Genomic DNA, 22858 nt, shown 5'->3' on the forward strand with positions numbered 1-22858 from the left:
GTACATCAACGGATAAGGGGTGCATCATGATGCCAGCAACCATAGTTCTCTAACTATGTTTAGAGAACTGGGGTATTTATACCACCAGTTCCCTAGAGTCATTGGTTGAAGGCTACTCCAGGCTAGTGTTAATTCTCTAGCACTCCTGGCCTGATTCATGCACTGTTCAACCTTCAACAGTTCCAGAAGCAGCCCCAGGCACAGAAATGCTGTGTGAGGACCCAGAGATATAGGCAACAACAGCATCTAGTATCAGTGGATTAAACTTTTAGTCATTCTCAATAGAGGGTGAATTACTTGAATCCAAGTGCTCTTTTTTTCATAGATGAGAGCCTAAGAATTTTGATGGGCTTGTATGGAAGGTGGGTAATTTATGAGTTGACAACCTGGACAGGAGGCCAGAGTTGGCCTGTGACTCAGTGCCTCATCCCTAGTAGCTTTCCAATAACTGGTAGTTGAATTGTATTGAAAGGAAGGTGGGAAGATCATTCAAAGGCAAACTTCAACAGTTCTATAATTTTTTGAGCCTACAAACCATTCCAGATCCTTTACTAAGATACATACACTTGTAATTTTATAATTGGCAACATTTGGAAAACAGGATGTTTAATAAATATTGAACAATAACAATGAGATAATCTGTGTATTTCCCACCATCTGGGAGTTTTTACACTAGTCTTCAGTTATCATGTTCTTATTCATCCGATTTAATTTTACTCATTGTACCAACATAAATAATTCCTTTCAGTGAAGGAAGTTATTAAATATTCTCATTCTTTATTTTTTTATTTTATTATTTATTTATTTTATTATTTTTTATTATTTATTCAAATATGAATTTATTATTTATTCAAATATGAATTATATAATTTCATATTCTTGGAATGACTCACTTTATTTTTACTTTTGAAACATTTTGTTAGTTCCATATCAATTACTTTGAGGAGTTAATGTTACTGATTTGATTCCACGTTAGCAGGTGGTAGACATAATCACAGTAAGTGGTGATTAATTTTTTAAATAATCAGTAGCTTCATTCTTCAGTCCTTGTACTGCACACAATATAGTTTTTCTTGGAACTTATGATGATACTCAGCTTTTTAAGTTCTTCAGGTTCTCAATCGATTCTGGACCTTTTGAAGTCTGATTATTGTTTAACTTTTGTTAAGCCTTAAACTATTTTTTGTTTTGAATTCTCCTTTGTCACTGAAATTCTTCTAGGGCCTTAAAGACGTGTGTTATTAAGATGCGCACACCAAGGTTAGGAAAAACCTTCAAATAACAGTCCTTCCATTTTATGCCTGGACATTGCATACCTGATTGGGTGTCATTACCTGGCATATCACTTGACAGTAAATTCAAAGGGCTGTCTGAGACTTTGGTCATGGTGATGGTGGTGCTGACAGGGATGTTAGGAAGGACTGGGGAATGGGGCAGAGACGATGTGAAGGTGAACAGATGGCAGAGGCCGTGAGGAGTAAGCTAAAGTCAGTAAATGATGTTTTACTCCATCAACAGTGGTTCGTTGAGCGTCCTGGGGAAATTTAGAAAATGTGGAGACAGAGGAAGTTCATAGATATGCGAGATTTATTATAAGTTCCACAACAGTTGAAACTTGCTCCCATCTAAGGACCTGCATACTTATTCTCCAAGAAAGTACTACATCTAAGACCCAGTGACACAGGGCCTGTGTGAGACTAAGGCTGAACCAGAATCAAAGAGAATCACTCCTGCCCTTCCTTCTAGGCTAGGATGTACTAACTAGAAAACAGCAGAGCCTGTACAACCTGGGGAGGTAACAAGAACTCTGCCTGGAATGCTCTTCTCAGTTCCCTTGGTTGAGCTGTCTACCTGTCTGTAGGTATTTGTATCACCTCTGCTTTTCTTCACTACAGCAGTCTGGCTGAGGACTTTGGTACATCCTTGTCAGTCCCCCATAGCCTTGTCTATACCTTTTTGTCTCCCACAAAATCTTCGTGTGCTTGTTTCCTCCTCGTCATTTTAGTCACAGTTTCTATCTATCCCATTGTCCTATTTTGTTTTCTTCGTTACAATTATTATCTGAAATTACATTATTCTTTACACATTTTTAGGTGTTAATTATCTCTCTCTCTCTCCATTGGAATGTAAGCTCCATAGGGTAGGGATTTAATTTTGCTCACAACTGAATCCACAATATACAGGATGTACTCCCTGCATAGAAAGTACTGTATACCTATTTGTTGAGTGAATAAATCCTTATAAAGTGAAGAAGTGCTGTGGGATTCAACTATACGCCAATATAAAATAAAAATTAAATTGAAAAAACAAGCACAATAACAGCAACAACAAAAAGAAGTGCTATGGGAAAAAGATAAGGTTTCTCAAGTTCTTGTCTTAGGAGTTCATTTTTTTAAAATATACATCTTTATTGGAGTATAATTGCTTTACAATGTTATGTTAGCTTCTGCTTTATAACAAAGTGAATCAGCTGTATGTATGCATGTATCCCCATATCCCCTCCCTCTTGCGTCTCCCTCCGACCCTCCCTATCCCACCCCTCTAGGTCATCACAAAGCATCAAACTGATCTCCCTGTGCTATGCGGCTGCTTCCCACTAGCTATCTATTTTACATTTGGTAGTGTATATATGTCAGTGCTACTCTCTCACTTCATCCTAGCTTACCCTTCCCGCCCCATGTCCTCAAGTCCATTCTCTGTGTCTGTGTCTTTATTCCTGCCGTGCCAGTAGGTTCATCAGTACTGTTTTTTAGATTCCGTATATATGTGTTAGCATACGGTATTTGTTTTTCTCTTTCTGACTTACTTCACTCTGTATGACAGACTCTAGGACCATCCACTTCACTACAAATAACTCAATTTCCTTTCATTTTATGGCTGAGTAATATTCCATTGTATATATGTGCCACATTTTCTTTATCCATTTATCTGTCGATGGACATTTAGGTTGGTTCCACGTCCTGGCTATTGTAAATAGAGCTGCAGTGAACATTGGGGTACATGTCTCTTTTTGAATCATGGTTTTTTCAGAGTATATGCCCAGTAGTGGGATTGCTGGGTCCTATGGTAGTTTTATTTTTAGTTTTTTAAGGAACCTCCATACTGTTCTCCATAGTGGCTGTATCATTTTACATTCCCACCAACAGTGCAAGAGTGTTCCCTTTTCTCCACACCCTCTCCAGCATTTACTGTTTCTAGATATTTGATGATGGCCATTCTGACAAGTGTGAGGTGATACCTCATTGTGGTTTTGATTTGTGTATCTGTAGTGACTAGTGATTTTGAGCTTCTTTTCATGTGTTTGTTGGCAATCTGTGTGTCTACTTTGGAGAGATGTGTATTTAGGTCTTCTGCCCATTTTTGGATTGGGTTGTTTGTTTTTTTGATATTGAGCTGCATGAGCTGTTTATATATTTTGGAGATTAATCTTTCGTTAGTTGCTTCATTTGCAAATATTTTCTCCTATTCTAAGGGTTCTCTTTTCATCTTGTTTATGATTTCCTTCGCTGTGCAAAAGCTTTGAAGTTTCATTAGGTCCCATTTGTTTATTTATTTTATTTCCATTACTCTAGGAGGTGGGTCAAAAAGGGCCTTGCTGTGATTTATGTCATAGAGTGTTCTGCCTATGTTTTCCTCTAAGAGTTTTATAATAGCTGGCCTTACATTTAGGTCTTTAATCCATTTTGAGTTTATTTCTGTGTATGGTGTGAGGGAGTGTTCTAATTTCATTCTTCTACATGTAGCTGTCCAGTTTTCCCAGCATCACTTATTAAAGAGGCTGTCTTTTCTCCACTGTATATTCTTGCCTCCTTTGTCAAAGATAAGATGACCATATGTGTGTGGGTTTATCTCTGGGCTTTCTGTCCTGTTCCATTGATCTATATTTCTGTTTTTGTGCCAGTACCATACTGTCTTGCTTACTGTCACTTTGTAGTATGGTCTGAAGTCAGGGAGCCTGATTCCTCCAGCTCCATTTTTCTTTCTCAAGATTGTTTTGGTATTCAGGGGTCTTTTGTGTTTCCATGCAAATTGTAAAATTTTTTGTTCTAGATCTGTGAAAAATGTCATTGGTAATTTGATAAGGACTGCATTGAATCTGTAGATGGCTTTGGGTAGTATAGTCATTCTCACAATGTTGATTCTTCCAATCCAAGGACATGGTATATCTTTCCATCTGTTTGTATTGACTTTGATTTCTTTCATCAGTGTATTATAGTTTTCTGCATACCTGTCTTTTGCCTCCTTAGGTAGGTTTATTCCTAGGTATTTTATTCTTTTTGTTTCAGTGGTAAATGGGATTATTTCCTTCATTTCTCTTTCTGATCTTTCATTGTTAGTGTATAGGAATGCAAGAGATTTCTGTGCATTAATTTTGTGTCCTGCTACTTTACCAAATTCATTGATTAACTCTAGTAGTTTTCTGGTGGCATCTTTAGGATTCTCTATGTATAGTATCATGTCCTCTGCAAACAATGACAGCTTTACTTCTTCTTTTCCAGTTTGGATTCCTTTTGTTTCTTTTTCTTCTCTGATTGCTGTGGCTAAAACTTCTAAAACTATGTTGAATAATAGTGGTGAGAGTGGGCACCCTTGTCTTGTTCCTGATGTTAGAGGAAATGCTTTCAGTTTTTCACCATTGAGAATGATGTTGGCTGTAGGTTTGTCATATATAGCTTTCATTATGTTGAGGTATGTACCCTCTATGCCCACTTTCTGGAGAGTTTTTTTTTATCATAAATGGGTTTTGAATTTTGTCAAAAGATTTTTCTGCATTTATTGAGATTATCATATGTTTTTTCCTTCAGTTTGTTAGTATGGTGTATCACAGTGGTCCCCAACGTTTTTGGCACAAGGGCCCGCTTTTGTGGAAGACAGTTTTTCTACAGATCAGTGGTGGGGGGATGGTTCAGGCAGTAATGTGAGCGATGGGGAGAAGCAGCCTAAGCTTCCTTCACTTGCTGTTCACCTCCTTCTCAGTAGCCCGATTCCTAATTGGCCACGGACCAGTACTAGTCTGTGGCCTGGAAGTTGGGGACCCCTGGTGTATCACATTGATTGATTTGCATATATTGAAGAATCCTTGCATTCCTGGGATAAACCCCACTTGATCATGTTGTATGATCCTTTTAATGTGCTGCTGCATTCTGTTGGCTAGTATTTTGTTGAGGATTTTTGCATCTATGTTCATCAGTGATATTGGCCTGTAGTTTTCTTTATTTGCGACATCTTTCTATGGTTTTGGTATCAGGGTGATGGTGGCCTCCTACAGTGAGTTTGGGAGTGTTCCTCCCTCTGCTATATTTTGGAAGCATTTGAGAAGGATAGGCGTTAGTTAGCTCTTCTCGAAATGTTTGAGAGAATTCACCTGTGAATCCCTCTGGTCCTGGACTTCTGTTGGAAGATTTTCAATCACAGTTTCAATTTCAGTGCTTGTGACTGGTCTGTTCTTATTTTCTGTTTCTTCCTAGTTCAGTCTTGGAAGGTTGTAGTTTTCTGAGAGTTTGTGCATTTCTTCCAGGTTGTCCATTTTATTGGCATAGAGTTGCTTGTAGTAGTCTCTCATGTTCCTTTGTATTTCTTCGGTGTCAGCTGTAACTTCTCCTTTCTCATTTCTAATCCTGTTGATTTGAGTCTTCTCCCTTTTTTCCTGATGAGTCTGGCTAATGGTTTATCAACTTTGTTTATCTTCTCAACGAACCAGCTTTTAGTTTTATTGATCTTTGTTATTGTTTCCTTCATTTCTTTTTCATTTATTTCTGATCTGATCTTTATTATTTCTTTCCTTCTGCTAACTTTAGGTTTTTCTGTTCTTTTTTAATTGCTTTAGGTGTAAAGTTAGGTTGTTTCTTTGAGGTTTTCCTTGTTTCTTGAGGTAGGATTTTATTGCTATAAACTTCCCTCTTTTTTTGTTTTGTTTTGTTTTGCGGTATGCGGGCCTCTCACTGCTGTGGCCTCTCCCATTGTGGAGCACATGATCCAGATGCGCAGGCCGAGCGGCCACGGCTCATGGGCCCAGCCTCTCCGCAGCATGTGGGATCCTCCCAGACTGGGGCATGAACCCGCGTCCCCTGCATCGGCAGGCAGACTCTCAACCACTGTGCCACCAGGGCAGCCCTAAACTTACCTCTTTGGACTCCTTTTGCTGCATCCCATAGGTACTGGGTCATTGTGTTTTCACTGTCATTTGTTTCTAGGTATTTTTTTGATTTCCTCTTTGACTTTTCCAATGATCTCTTGGCTGTTTAGTAGTGCATTGTTTAGCCTCCGTGGTCAGAAAAGATGCTTGATACGGTTTCAGTCTTCTTAAATTTACTGAGGCTTGATTGGTGACCCAAATATGATCTGTACTGGAGAATGTTCCGTGTGCACTTGAGGAGAAAGTGTATTCTGTTGTTTTTAGATGGAATGTACTATAAATATCAGTTAAGTCCATCTGATCTAATGTGTCATTTAAAGCTTGTGTTTCCTTTTTAATATTCTGTTGGGATGATCTTTCCTGTGGTGTAAGTGGGGTGTTAAAGTCCTCTACTATTATTGTGTTACTGCCAATTTCCCCTTTTATGGCAATTAGCATTTGCCTTACGTATTGAGGTGCTCCTATGTCGGGTGCGTAAATATTTACAATTGTTATATCTTCTTGGATTGATCCCTTGATCATTATGTAGTGTCCTTACTTGTCTCTTGTAATAGTTTTTATTTTAAAGTCTATTTTGTCTGATACGAGAATTGCTCCACCAGCTTTCTTTTGATTTCCATTTGCATGGAATAACTTTTTTACATCCCCTAACTTTCAGTATGTATTTGTCCCTAGGTCTGAAGTGGGTCTCTTGTAGACAGCATATATATGGGTCTTTTTTTGGTATCTATTCAGCCAGTCTGTGTCTTTTGGTTGGGGCATTTAATCCATTTACATTTAAGGTAATTATTGACATGTATGTTCCTATTACCATTTTCTTAATTGTTTTGGGTTTGTTTTTGTAAGTCTTTTCCTTCTCTTGTGTTTCCTGCCTAGATAAGTTCCTTTAGCATTCATTATAAAGCTGGTTTGGTGGTGCTGAATTCTCTTAACTTTTGCTTGTCTGTAAAGCTTTTGATTTCTCCATTGAATCTGAATGAGATCCTCACTGGGTAGAGTAATCTTGGTTGTAGGTTTTTCCCTTTCATCACTTTAAATATATCTTGCCACTCCCTACTGGCCTGTAGAGTTTCTGCTGAAAGATCAACTCTTAACCTTATGGAGATTCCCTTGTATGTCATTTGTTGCTTTTACCTTGCTGCTTTGAATATTTTTTTTCTTTGTGTTTAATTTTTGTTAGTTTTATTAATACATGTCTCGGCATGTTTCTCCTTGGGTTTTTCCTGTATGCGACACTCTGTGCTTCCTGGACTTGATTGACTATTTCCTTTCCGATGCTGGGGAAGTTTTTGACTATAATCTCTTCAAATATGTTCTCAGGCCTTTCATTTTTTCTCTTCTGGGACCCCTATAATTTGAATGTTGGTGTGCTTAATGTTGTCTTAGAGGTCTTTGAGGCTGTCCTCCATTCTTTTCATTGTTTTTCCTTTGCTCTGCAGCACTTAGTTCCACCATCTGTCTTCCAGCTCACTTATCCGTTCTTCTGCCTCAGTTATTCTATGATTCGTTCTAGAGTGTTTTTAACTTCAGTTATTGTATTGTTCGTTACTGTTTGTTTGCTCTTTAGTTCTTCTAGGTCCTTGTTAAACATTTTCTCGGTTTCCTCTTTTCTATTTCCAAGATATTTCCATTTTTACTATCATTATTCTGAATTCTTTTTCAGGTAGTTTGCCTATTTCCTCTTTATTTATTTGGTCTTGTGGGTTTTTAGCTTGCTCCTTTGCCTGCAAGATATTTCTCCTAAATGTAATGTAATGTAAATGTAAATAAATGTCTTATGTAAATAAATGTAATGTAAATGTAAATAAATGTCTTATGTACAGTATTTGAGGTCTCCTTTCCCTAGGCTGCAGAGTCGTATTTCCTCTTGCTTCCATTCTCTGCCCCTGGTGGTGAGGTTTGTTCAGTGGCTTGCATAGGCTTCCTAATGGGAGGGACTGGTGTCTGCATCCTGGTGGGTGGGGCTGAGTCTTTTCCCTCTGCTGAGCAGGGCCATGTCAGGTGGTGTGTTTTGGGGTGTCTGCGAGCTTAGTATGACTTTAGGTAGTCTGTGTGCTGATGGGTGGGTTTGTGTTCCTGTCTTGTTTGTTGTTTGGTGTGAGGCATCCAGCACTGGGAGCTGCTGGCAGTTGGGTGGAGGTGGGTCTTGGATTCAGATGGAGGCCTCCGTGAGAGCTCCTGGTGATTAGTGTTCCCTGGGATGCCAATTCTCTAGTGGTCCAATGTTCTGGACTCGGTGTTCCCACCCCAGAGCCTCAGACCTGACTTCTGGTTGGCAGACCAAGACCCCTCAAGTTCTTCATCCCAGCAATAAATGGGATTAAAAAAAAAAAAAAAAGACTAACAAAATCCCAGACAAATGGTAAAAAGTAAAATCGAACAAACAGAAAAAAGGAAACATGCACACACACAAAAGAAACAAAAACAGAACCAGATAAATCAAAAAGGAAGAGAATATCCAGACAAACAAGAGAACCCAAGAATGAAATCAAACAATTAAAAACAAAACTGACAAAAACACAAAACCATAAAACAAAACCAAAGCAGAGTGCCAACTGAAGAATGGAGCAAAGGAACAAAACAAACTGACAAAAATCATTAAAAAAAAGAAAAAGAGAAAGGGGAAAGAAGACAACAGAAAAGCCACATAGAAATAGAAACATAAAAAACAAAATAGAAAATATAGTAAAGAAAAAAAAGACAAACAAAACCCCAGAGAAATGGTGAAAAACAAAATCAAACGAACAGGAACAGGGAAGTGCACACACACACACATAAAAGAAACAAAAACAGAGCAAAATAAAGCAAAAAGCAAGAGAGCAGCCAGACAAATAGAAGAACTCAAAATTGAAATCAAACAATTCGGATTAAAACTAACAAAAACACGTAACCTAAAACCAAAACTAAACCAGTGTGCCAAGTGAAGAATAAAGCAAGGAAACAGAACAAACCGAAAAAAGTGATTTAAAAATAATAATAAAATAAAGTAAAAAGGGAAAGAACACAGGACAACAGAACAGCAAAGCAGAAATGGAAATATAAAAAGAAAAGAAAAATATATTAAAGAAAAATAAGAAAAAAATATGGGAAAAGAACACAGCACAACAGAAAAGCAAAGTAAATATAGAAATGTTAAAAAAATATGTTATAAAACAGAGATCTCAAAAGACTAAATTAAAAAAAACAACTAACTAAAACAACAAGAAACAAACAGAAAGAAGAAGAAACCAAAAAAAAAAAAAAAAAAAGCTAGAACCAACAACAGAATGAATCAAAACATAATAAAATTAGTAGTAATAACTAAATTTCCCTGGGATCTCTGCTGTGAGTGTCCTTGCACATGCCCTGAGCCACAGCCCACCTCCGCCTCCCCAAGAGGCTCTCCTTTGCCTCTGGGCTGGTCTCTGAACCTGCTGTGGGCCCTGTGGGGACCCCTCAGACTCTCATCTGGCCCAGTTCCTGCGTGTGCTGCCCCCAAAGTCCATAGCTGCCAGAGCTAGACCGTTTTCAGTTGTGGGAACCCTTGTTGTCTGCTCAGATATTCCATAGACGGGATTTAATCTGCAGCTTGTACAGCTGATGGAAAGATTTTTGATCTTCTTCCTTAGTCACCCTGTCCCTGGGGTTCAGCTTTGGTTTTATCCCCACCTGTGTGTGTGGTCCACCCACAGGAGTCCTGAGGCTGCCTTGGAGCTCTTGGGTCTGCCCCCGTGAGCACCGGGTGCAGAGGTGGTATGACTGCTTGGATTGCGGGAGCCCTGGTGGCGCCAAATGCACAGGGAAGCGGCGGCCATGGGCACAGGAGATATGGCCCTAGTGAGGGCCTTTTCTGGCGCCTGGCGTAAGGCATGGGTGGGCCAGCTCTGAGGGGGCTTTTTTTTTTTTATTGTTCAGCAGCCGGCACACGAGAGCCAGCCCTGAGCAGGCTTCTTTTATTGTCGTTGGCAGGCACCAGCGTGTGGGGAGAGAGAGGCTACAATAGTGGCTCCTCCCCCTGCGTGTGACTCAGCAGTAGCACCTGCTTCCATGGCAGTCCAGTCTTCCTCTGTAGGCATTCCCTGCTGCAGATTTCCTCCCTCTCGTCCCCCAGTCCGTCTCCCCACAGCCAAAAGCAGTTCTCGCTCTGGGCCTGTTCTCCAATCCCCACGCACCAGCTCCCAGCCCCCTTGCACACCTGTGAACACACATCCCAGTCTGGGGCATGTAGGGCCGTGGTTCGGACCATCTGTGTATTTCTCGCTCTGTCCCGTCTGCCACAGATTGGCCACATCACCCCCCCCCCCGACAGCCTCAGATGCTTCTCTTCTGTCCCAGTCGATTTCCCCAATGGAGTGGGGGTTTCCCCAAATTCGGGAATCTCTCCTCTGCTTCAGCTCCCCCACCCCAGGGTGCAGGTCCTGTCCTGCTTCCTCTCCTCCTCCCACTCCCTTCTTTTTTCTGTCCTACCCAGTTACGCAGGGATTGTTATAGTCCTTTACAGTGTCCCAGACCTTCTGTTAGTTTTTAGCCGGTGTTCTGTAAGAATTGTTGCATCTATAGCTGTATTCCTGATGCATCTGTGGAGAGAGAGAAACTCCACGTCCACCTATTCCTCTGCCATCTTCCATTACCCCAGGAGTTCATTTTGGTACATAAAATCTCTTCTTCATTATACTGCAAGAGTAAGGGTTTTTACCAGCCATCTTTTTGGGAGTTGCCTATAATGTGTGGCATTTGCAAAAACCTCTCCTTTTCTGATCATCTCAGAATTTCTTGAACCAAGGCTGGTATGCTGCTTTTGAAACTTAAAACCCATACACATTTTATTTACCAGAGGGGACAGTTTTCTATTTGCGTTACAAAATGTTATAGACAAGATATACGGGAGAGTGGCAGGGATGTACCAACATCTCCAACCAGACCAATAAAACGGAGACAAGGAAAGGTTGTTTAAACTCACATATATACAAACAACAGGTAGACAGTTTAAAAGAGGAACCCAGGTACCAGGATGAGAAGCTGCATTTCCTCAGCCACAGCCCTGTGGGCTATAGGCCTGTGTTCCCACATTTCCTTAAGAAAAGGCAATTATCAGGATTTTTCTGAAATTACCTAAACTTTAAATGTGGAATATAAAATCAAATTTAAAAAAACTCTGCAGGCCAACAAAACTTTTCTAAGAATCCTGGATAGCCAGCACACTCTCAGGCTAGTAGCTAAAAGAATGTCTTTAGGCCAGTTTCTGTGGTTTGCAGTGTTTAAGAAAAATTATCTAATCCCTTTTAACTAATGGGGCATGTGGCAAAGAATTATAGTGTTCCTATCTGTGTATATAGTTTCACTTTATGTAGTTTTAATATAATGTCTCTAAAACCTTAAGCAGTGTCTCTCAAAAGATCTACAGTTAAGGACTGATTTGTTTTTTGTTTTTTTTTTTTAATTTCCTATCCGTCATGGTCTGACATTCTGTAACATACAATATAAATGAATTACCAGAAAAGTGATAATGTGCTTGGATGTCACGGTCATTTCAAACTTCTATGAGTTTCTAAAGGTGTATTCTCAATTTCTATATTTCTTTCCTTGCTAGACTGGTAACTAGCAGTTGGCAGATGAAGTCAACCATTTGAGTAGTAACTAGCATGCCTTAAGGCAAAAATATCACAAATACTCTTCCCTGTGTTTTACAGTTTCGTTGCATGTCTGCCTTTTCTGTGGATTCTGAACTCCTTAATGGCAGAATCTCTGTGTTTTTTAATTTTCTATTTCCAAGCCTGACTCGGTGCCTGGCATATAGTAGGTGCTCAGTGAATACGTGTTGAGTGAATAAACGTACTAAGATAGGTGAGGACCTTAACAAGGAAATTGTGCTGTTTGTAGATAATAAAATATATCTTCAGTTTCTCACACTTTTCTGTGATAGAATTCGATACCATCAACATTCTCAAATCTGATCCCTGTGCTCACATGACCCTTGGTGGAAAGGATCCTCCCATGGTCTTGTTTTCTGTTTACCTTTGTAAAGAAGTAAAAAACCTCTTTGATTATATAACTTCCTTGAGACTGCCTTATTCCAATGAAAATTTTACAGCCATTTAACTTACCACATACCAAGCTTCTTCTCTGTCTGAGAAATGGGAATTTGTCCATAATCAGACCCTTTCTATAATGTGACTTTTTCTTTTGTATGCCAAGTCAATTCGTAAACATGTGATACTTGGTTCAGATGCCATGGGGCCTAACTATTCAAATGCTTCTTCAAAACTGACATGGTTTGTAAATGGAGAAATAGTTTTTATAAACAGAGACAAAGAGTTCATTCCTCTCATTTCTTCTATGTTTCCAAGGTAGAAGTCTTTCTCCACCTTCTCTATCCACGTGCTTTTCCTGTCCCCTGCATTTCATCCAGATAACCCGCAAGCTCCAGATTCTTCGAGAAGGAACTTTCCTCAATTCCCTTGGGTAATTCTCGGGAATGCACTGGTCTTGGGAATGTTGTAAAAGCTAAAGGCAAGCAAACGAAGAGAAGGGAGGCAGGAATGATCTGCTGAGATTTAGTCACTACTTCCTGGAGTAATGAAATTTCATTTGCGCTGGAAACCCTTGCTGTGAGGGCTGTGGCTCTCATAGGCTGCTCCTGGCCGTGATAATGACCGAGATCATTTGACCCAGACTCTCCAGTGATCAATCCACAGCTGGGGAATGACTTCCCGACTTTGTGAAATGATTGATAATGGCAATCAATCTGTTTCTTAATGGCCTTCTTTTGACTGAAAAATTAATAAAAGAGATACAGAACTTTTTGTTTGCTTCATGCCTAAGGGGAGTATGATGAATATCTACAAGTCATCTGGAAGTGAGTGGAACAGAGTTTCACATATTTGCTGTAACAAATTCAGCAATAATTAGGCCCCAATAGAATTGCTTTATACATTTATACTTGCCATCAGTAGTTCTCCTTGTGGCCTCAAATAGGATTTTAATGATGGAATCGTGGAAACACAAGCTGGTGAAATGGAGAAATCTGAGGGTTGCTGCCTTCCCTTCTTTGGAAGACTGAAGATGCCAACACACGTTCTTGCAGTATTTTGTCTGCTTTTGAAGACAGGATTTATCTGGAGACGGAATGTGGACACATCTTAGGCTGGCACGTTGGGCTAGCTCTCTAGGCTTTTCATGGGCTATGTGCCTAGAATGCCAGCTCTCGTCTTGCTTCTCTAATGCCCTGAAGCCACATCCACCGATAACCTCACCTGCAGTCTCAGATGTGTCCTACTTCCTCAGCCAATCCTAATCAAGTATTTATCATAGCTTTCTGTCCTCTTGTGTCCTGGTAAACTTTTATAGTGTCTACCTTCATCAGACCTTGGATATAGTTTCAACACTCACCTACTCTTAAGGATAGCAAGCTAGGTTTTCCACATCAGCTCAGTATGAGATTCTGAGATTCAGATGGATTTCTGTCCTGATGGACCCTCTTGAGAACTGAACCCCACATCACGTACAGGTTTTGAGAGTCTTGGTGCTTGAAGCTGGATTCTTTCCCTTTCCCCATCTGAGTTCTGAATCATTTGAGAGAGAAAGCAGACAGATGAAGATGAAAACAGTAGCTTTGTACTGAAAGTTTCCCAAGCTGGATTGGAAAACGCAGTTTACCTATGCTGCCCTAGTGGGTTCCCTGTACCTAACTCCAGAACTGGACTTGCTCATCCAGACACAGGCAGTGCTGAAAGACGGCAGACACCTCCCACCCACCCTGCTTTGGGGTCAGTGCCTGTGGAAGCAACGGCATAGAGGGGCCAGAGCTATATGCTTCCTGCAAGGGCTGCCCCCCAGGAGGTAGGAAGCGTTGATCATGTGATTCTTCTCTCAAACTCCAGGGAGAGCACTAAGGGGTGGGGACAGGCCAGGGGTATTCAGGGAAAGTCTGTGTCTTAGTACCTCTTGCTGTTCTGACAAATGTGTCACAAATTTAGTGGCTTAAACCAACACAGTTATCTTACAGTTTTGGAGGTCAGAAGTGTGAAAATAAGTCTCACTGGGCTAACATCAAGGTATCGGCAGTGTTCCTTCTGGAGGCTCTAGGAAAGAATCGGTCCTTGGCTTTTCCAGCTTCCAGTGGCTGCCCACATCGCTTGGCTTATGGCTCCCCTCCAGCAAGGGCATCCCCCTGACCTCTGCTTCCACCGTCACATCTCCTTCTCTGACAGTGACCCTCCTGCCTCTCTTTTACAAGGACACCTGTGATTACATCGGACCTACTCCTGAAAACTTCCAGGATACCCTCCCCATTTCAAGATCCTTAACTTAATCACACCCGCCAAGTCCCTTTCGCCATGTAGCATAACATGGTTGTGGCCATCTTTGAGGATGACGTTATTCTGTCTGTCCCACTCTGTCATTGTGAAAACCAGGGCAGTAGGGAAGAAGTGTGTGCCTAACTTGCCCCTGGGCCTGGCTGAGACACTGCCTCCAACGAGTCTGATCTTCTCATGACCTCCCCTCCTACGTGACACCAGAATACTGAATGTTGCTTCCTGGATTCACTGTCTCTGTGCTGTAAAGGCCACTTTCAGGGTCATAACTGAGATTGACCTGCCCTGGTGTCACTGTGCCTTACATTATACAACAACAGCAGCAACATAGTCCAACGCTTTGGGAGTTTATATGAATTATTAAAAATTTTCAGGCCTTCCCTTGGTGGCGCAGTGGTTGAGAGTCCGCCTGACGATGCAGGGGACACAGGCTCATGCCCCGGTCCGGGAGGATCCCATATGCCGTGGAGCGGCTGGGCCCGTGAGCCATGGCTGCTGGGCCTGCGCATCCGGAGCCTGTGCTCTGCAACGGGAGGGGCCACAACAGTGAGAGGCCCGGGTACCGAAAAAAAAAAAAAAATTTTTTTTTTCAAATGACGCCCAAAATAGGTATTAACATTTCTATTTTACAAACAAGAACTGAGGCTCAAAAAGGATAAATTATTTGCTAAAAAAATACACCAGGGAAGGGGTAGGCCTGATATTTAAACCTAGGTCTTTGATTTCAAACCTTTGTGCTTTCTGTTTTTTTCCTTACTGTCTTCCCACCTTTCACCAGCATGGATCCCCAGGCCCCACCCCACCATCACCAATGGGCCTTTTCCTGTTCCTTGTTCATTATCACTCTTTGCTGGTTCTATGCGGCTGAAGACCCATCATTCCCAATGATAGAGAGCAGTAGTGAATCCCCAAACATGCTTGACCCCTTGTACTTTATTCTCCCATTGCTATTTTAATATAGCTTAGGTGAGGGTTTCTCCCAAAGCAGCTGAGCTTATGACTGTATGAGACAAAGGAATGCCTTTCGGGAAAGGTCCAGGAAGCCCACCCCACCACTGTCCCTGGGAAATTTGATGACTATTTTCTCCCAGGCAATGAGCAACTCCAGTTCTGTTCCAGGGTAACTTGGATGATCGTCACAGGTAAGGCATACTGGAATTTAATGGGAAGAACAAGGACAGTTTCTTATGACTAATATAGAGAAATAGTCCAAGCACTTCCTGAGGCTGTATCATGTGAACATCCCATTTTGTGCACAGCCTAACACAGTGCCTGAAACAAAAGGATGGCACTTAGTAAATATTTGATAAATTCAGCCCAAATGCTCAGCCGTGTCAAAACTGACACTGGTCACCATTTGATGTCCTCAATACTAAAAATATAGGACATAGAATCAACTGGACTGACTTGTGACTTTAGCAGAATTGATTTCAAATGTATCATCATCATTATTAACATTTGCATACACTGAGAAGTTCGTATGCGCCGTGTACTGGAGAGGAACCCAAAATACCTACAGGTGATTCTATTCCACAATTTATATCAGATGCAATGAAAATCTCTCTTTGGTTATATCCTTAGTAAGACCACACATGAGTCTAACTTTTAGCTTTAATAGATATTCTATCTTTGAAGCAGTAATACTAAACAAACAAGCCTGTACACAGCAGTGATGAGAAGATTCCTTCTGTGATTAAGTTAGCTTAAAAAATAATTATCAAAATTTTCAGTTTGCTAAGAGTATGTCACCAGGCAGATTTGCATTTTCCCAATTCACACAGGCGAGTGGCATTATCTCTGTTCATCTGGGAGTTCTAAAATTCACCAATGATGTAATGTTTAAGAACATTAGCCTCAGTTTGTGGTAAATGTGTTCAGTCTCCTCAAAAGTTCAAATGTTTGGGAAGACCTAACCAGAATAAGACAGTAGAGTAGCTTTCTTTTGACCCAATTGCTTGATTTTTGATGGATTTGATTTATTTTGCTTTTTGAGACTTGTGCAACATTTTAAAAACCTTATATTCTTTAGTAAATGTAAGTGTTCAGGCTTGCATTAAGGAATTTCATGCATTTTGGCCTTCACTCTGAGTTTACAAGTTCTAATTTTAACTCTTACCTTCACTTTCCTACCAGCAAATTTAACATATCCTTGAAATACACCCAAATACCTAAAATGTAATGTAATCCCCTTTCATTTGTGTACATTAAAATGAATATATATTTAACCTAAAAAAAAAGTTGTATTCTCATCATATTTGTACATTTAAAGAGTTAACTACGAAAGATTTGTTATAGATGAAAAGTTATCTTTTTTCTCCTTCCCCAGAGGTGCCCTCTTTAAATATTTTTAGCTTAGGTTTCAGAATTTCCCTCCATGTCTATAAATAATATGCATGTATTACTCTTTCTTTGTTTAAATCAATTTTTGATATTTTCTATTGAATTCCCACTTTGAAAGATGAAGAATTAGGTAGTTTTCTTTCCCCCATTTTACTTTGACAGGCATACTTACCTTCCCCCACTCTATTGTCTCAATATAGCTGGATTATAATTTATGTTAGATTTTATTATTAAGACTATGTATATGCTATTTTGAGTTGAGTCACTTAGGAGGCTATGATCATACTTCCTTTCATGCACTGCCTTTTGTTTTCCCTGGAGTTAATAATTACCTATGATTACTTATTTGCTTGATTTTCTATTTGTATAGCGTTAATTTAATCCTGAACTTTCTAACACTTGTCTAAATCTATTCTCTGTACAGGCATTCTCATCAAGTTCATTTTTTTATAGATCTTGGCACCCTTCATTCTGGACTGCTTGCTCTCTACACCTGGGGTACAGATGTGTTAGTTAGGAATCTGTCATCATCGTTATCCTGAGTATTCCCAATATTCCCTTTTCCTGTCTTCTGTGTTGAATCTTCTGTTTCCTGTATCCCTTGTCCTTATTTTTTAACATGTGGTTTAAGGACTCACTTGGTTGGAACACATTTTTTGATAGTTTCTTGGGAATGGATTATGAAGAAAAATTTTCTGAAATTTTACATTTCTATAAATGTCTCTGTTCAACCCTTACACTTGATGAGAGTTTAGTTGTAAATAATTATCTTTTAGTATTTTGAAGGTACTGTTTTATTTTCTTATAGATTTCAGAACTGCTGTTTGAGAAGTTTGAGTTTTTTCTGCTTCCTGATCTTTTGGATGTGACCTATTTTTTTTTCTCTCAGAAGGCTTGTATGATTGCTCTTTAGCTCTGATTCAGAAATGTCTACACTGATGTAGACTTGGGTGAGTCTACACTTATTCATTTGTTTGTGCACTTGATGGGACTTTTCAATCTGAAACTTATGTCTGAAAAACTCTCTTTAATCATTTTTATAATGATATCCTTTCTGTGTTTCCTCTTTCTGGAACTTCTTATCATGTACATATTGGATTATCTGCCACCAATGGAGTGCAGAAACAGATTTGAGAATCCAGCTGTCTTTTATTAACTCAGACATTAAAGAGAACTGAAAAAATGTAAAGCCAAGTCAGTATCGTCTCTGATAATTTTTTGTTTTGGAAAATATAATTATTTTTTCATAAAAATACGTTACTTATGTTTTTATATTGGTTATATATTATATAATGTTTTGTTATATTGAATCAATAAATATTTTTAATTTATCTGTTTTAATTTCTAATATGATAAATACTGATGGATATGATCTACATAAACAAAAACTTTTTGTGATCCTCAAGTTTTTAAGAGTATTAGGGAAAGGGATCCTTAGAACAGAAAGTTTGAGAACTGCTGCTTTTAATGTTCCTTATTAAATTATCATATTCTTGTTTCATGGATGCAATATTTCTCTTATCTCAGAGGATATGGATGGTTATGTTTTTGAAATTTGCTTCTTTTCAGATACTCTCTGTTTCTACTAAGTTGCTTTCTTCTGTTTGTGTGTTTTGGTATATATCTTGAGGCTCTCCTGAGATCTCTGGGGATCTCTGGTTGTCTTCATGTAAGAGTGGGGCCTAGCAAAGGTGATTGAAAGCTCACAGCATTGGGCAGGATTTTCTTTGGTGTCCTTTGCTTTAGGGTGATCTGGCTGTTGAGGAAATTCCAGATGTGGAAGTTGGTATCTTTAGATATTTCCTGTTAGGCTGAGCTAATTCCCCAGAGAAAATTCATGCAACCTCTTGCCTGGAGAGTAATGACAGGGCTGCCATTGTCCTGGGAGCCAATAAAGGAATTGACTTGAGAGATCTCAGCAGTCATCATGTGAAGTTTGCTAAACTCCCCTGTTTGCAGTGAGGTGTCCCCACTTTCTTCTGTATGTGTGTTCCCCTCAGTCCAGAAACTCCGTGCTTTACTCTCTTCAGAGAGTAAATCTCTAGCGTTCTGCTGTACTGGGGGAGGGGCCGTAACCCAGCAGCATGAAGTGAGTATGAGATATACAGAATATAATGCCTCTCATATGTCTTTAAACCAATTTGTCTCATCATAGCATCCCTCTGGAGCCCTACCCTAGGAGGGGTAGAATTCTTAGCCTTTCGAGAATCTACCGTGTATACCAGATTATTTCATAGCTTTCCCCATTGCTGGTTTAGGATTTTGCTCTTTCAGTTCTGCCAAGCGAGTTGGCACTTGTCCATTTGCTTTTGAGTTTCCAAAATTCTGTTGTTATTATTGCCTCTCTTTTTTTCTTTGTCCAGTGAGTTTATGATTGTTAAAAAAAATACGTCCATCATATATAACTCTTCTAGGGTTTGCTAATCTATAGCAAAAATGGTTGGATGTGTTAAGTGTGCCGTTTTACACAAAACCAGGCCCAGTTTCTTTATGGGCCCAGGCACGTGTCCAGTGTTTATTTTTATGAATGTTCCATTCTGAAGATTCAGTAATTATGTTAAATTCTGTTGCCAAAGCTGTCTTTAGCACTCTGCTTAGTTTATTTTCAGCAAAGCACGGATACATTGACAAGTCTAATATTTAAAATCCTCCCCAAGGTTTTTTTTTCCTTTTAGTATCATGGCCTTACATGGATATATTTGATTTCAAAGAAGTTGATTTTAACTTAAGAAAGAAGTTACTATTTTTATAACAGTTACTATTTTTAACTGTTATAACAGTTTTTTATAACATTTTTTATAATAAATATTTTGTCTCTTTAGATATTGGTATTAGGTGAATGTTGGCTGTGTCATTTTCTACAGGAGATGAAGTTCTCCTGTAGAAAATGATATAAAAAGCAGATAAGCTGAATATCCTATAGGAATATTTTTGATATTAACATTAAAACTCATTAATATTTATTGAACTCTGTAATTCCTGGGCTCCAAGTCATACCCTGGTAGTTTTTAAGGAGACTCTGTTACTATTTCAGGTTCATTGGAGACCATTTAAGGCACAGTAAGTGCTAGAATCATTTTTAGAAAAATGACTAACCAAAATCTACTGCTAGGGGAAAAAACTGGTGATGCTCCATGGCTTGGTAATGAGTCTTAAAAAAAGATCTTTGCATTTCCTACTTATTTAAGTGGCTCGAGAAATGAGATTCTCCTCACTTTAAGGTCTTATAGCCAGAATGACCTGATCTGATCTAGAGATGCATTTCTTGAGCTGTAAATCACCCTCACCCCAGATTAGGGACCATTTCTCCTTGGAGGGATTAACTTCCCTTGTGCACTCAGGGCAGCAGAGTTTCCATACATGCCTGAGGCTATTCAAGCTGGAAGCAAGAAGGAAAAAATAAAAGTGGATGATACTTTAGCATTGGGGATGCTGGGAAAGATTTTATTTTGACAATTCATCGTCGTGTCATTCTTCTGTTGGCATTCACTGTGGATAAAATTGAAATGAACGTTTCTATGTGGATTTTGGTACATAGTCTGAACACTATAGTGATAATGTGAGGACTTGACGGCTTCCAGCCAGAGGGATTCAAATGTCAGCGTACCTGACAAGAAATAGGTTGCAGGTCAGAAGTCAGAGATGAGTGACTAAATATTGAGGAAAAGTCAGGAATAGGACCTGGAAGTTTGGGTTAAAATCAGCAGAACTGAAACTTTAGAGTATTAATTTAGTAGGGCTGAGGCGGGGGTCAGAGCCCTGAATTTATCATATATCCCCTAGGTGATTCTTAGCGAGTTTGTGGTTCATAATTTTAAAGGCCATTTTTGAGACCTTTATAGACTCTTCTACTTCTGTTTAAATGCAAAAATCATTAATATTATAAATATATATGTATAACATATTGCTTATATTTTGTAAAGACTTTTATGGTTTTTGCCTTTGAAGTGATTTAGCTGCAATAACTCATTTAATTTATGATTAGCTGTCATTTCTCTGCAATCGTGCATTGGAAATTATTGAGAAGTCAAAACTAACCTACAGATTGTTTTCATATGTAATGATTTTTAATGAATATTAACTTTAATAATGAATCTGGCAAAATGATAAGTTTTACAGATATCTGATAAAACTTTTATTTCAATTTTTAAGGTTTTGTTTAGTATTGTGGAGCCAATAGCTCACTTTCATACATTTTCAGCTCTGAAAAGCTTGTAAGTCCAAGGCAATGTGTCTATCATGTCTGGAAGATAAAACAGCTTGACGCTGAGGTAGAGTTTGATCCTGGTGTGAGTGCTGGGGTACTACTAATGAGTCCAAGGCATAGAAAGCTTTGATCAAAAGAGCATGAAGGAACACAGATTTGGATGTTAGAATCAATAACCAACTGAAGAAGAAGATTAAAACAGACATGGCAGTGATCTTCATGTGTCTGAAGAATTATTGATTGAAAAAAAGACTTATTTGTTATGATCCATAAGCCAGACTTAGGATCGATATGTGTAATTTATGGGGAGGTGAATTTTGGTTCAATATAAAGAAGGAGTTTCTAGCATTTAGAGAGTCCCAGTGATGGAATGAGTGGATTTGTAAGATGACAGACCCCTTCTACAATACTTGTTCAGGCTGCATGTCCATCTGCAAGAGTATTGTAAATTTTTGATCGACGGATGGTTTAGATGATCCAAGGTCCTCTCAAACTCAGATTCTGTGAGAGAAGCTTTAAAAACACACACACATTGTCAGTAGGTGGAGAATGGTTTGTATTTGAATATAATCCCTGATAAGTTCACCTTGCTGCCCATCTACAATCAGTAAGTCTGTCGGCAGGTGTAAGGTTATACTTTGTCACTAAGTAAATTTATTTCAGCAGCTCTTTAATTTCATTTAAAAGTTTTAATTAGGTGTTTGCTAAAGGAGGTAAGAAGCCGGTAAAGCACAACAGTTCGTCACATTTGTCACGAGATTTGAAAGAACAGAAAAGTTGCGCAATGGAGTATAAGTGTAGCTAAAAGCAGCACTACCTTGAGAGAAGACTTTACCTTTGGAGACAAGGCATCTTATTTTTGTTTTCTTAAATGGTAATAGCTCTTTATTTGTTTAAAGTATTTCTATCTAATTAAAAAGAAAAGCTTCACAAGGTAAGAAACTTTTCTGAGCATATCGATAGGACTGTTTTTGTCTTCTGATCAGCGCAAAGTGGGGGACATATCTTTGTAGCTTTAGAGTGTTCTGCACCAATTCAAAGACAACGGAACAAGTTTCAGGTGACATGTTGATATAACGTCCTACAAACAAGCATCACGTCAGCAACAGAAACAAGGTGATCTTGGTATTCAAATTTATTGTGCTCATTATAAAAATAAGCTAAACATTTGGTCCAGTAAAAAGCTCACCAAGATTTTTAGAAACTAAAGATTTATTTTTTAAGCCACTTGCAATGAATAGTTGTCTGTCTGGAAAGGGGAAAATAGCTAATCAAATCTAGTACTTGATTGCTTACTCTTAAAGTCACCTTGTTCTAAATATTTTTACCTGCTTTTCTTTAGATCTTGGCCTTTAGAAATTTTAGGATCTTAAATCTAGAGACTGCAGCCTCTAAGTTTTGGGTTATTTTTTTTTTTTTAATCTCTATGTATTTATTTTATCCTGACAGGAGACATGAGGTTGTTGGATCAGAGAACAGACCAATTACTAACTTACAGAACATCTGTGACAGTTCCCCAGGCCTCAGTCCCTCATGGGGTGACATGGTGAGGGCAGATGTCACCTGCACATACAGTGGGTTCATGCCACAGGAGAGGAGCTCTAAAATTATGACTTTTGGAGCTTATACAGGAGCATACCTGCCCTTCCTCTCCTTCAGAGAAAAAGAGGGCAACACTTTTGAGCTTTTATTCTGTGGGATGTAAACAAATCCTCTCTAGAGAGATGAACCCAGGTCCCTAGGTCTGTTACTGTTTGGAATGTTAACAAATGGCTTCTGGGGAGATAAACCAGTAATCCTCTCCAGATATCTCTGTCTTTAACTTCTCAGGCTGGTTTGCCATTTAGCATCCTTTAACCCAGACTGCTAGTACTCTGATCA

The sequence above is a fragment of the Delphinapterus leucas genome, chromosome 18 (assembly GCF_059928025.1).
Source record: "Delphinapterus leucas isolate spDelLeu-1000000601 "Yukka" chromosome 18, BTC_Dleu_Yukka2, whole genome shotgun sequence".
In the NCBI taxonomy this organism is placed as follows: Eukaryota; Metazoa; Chordata; class Mammalia; order Artiodactyla; family Monodontidae; genus Delphinapterus; species Delphinapterus leucas.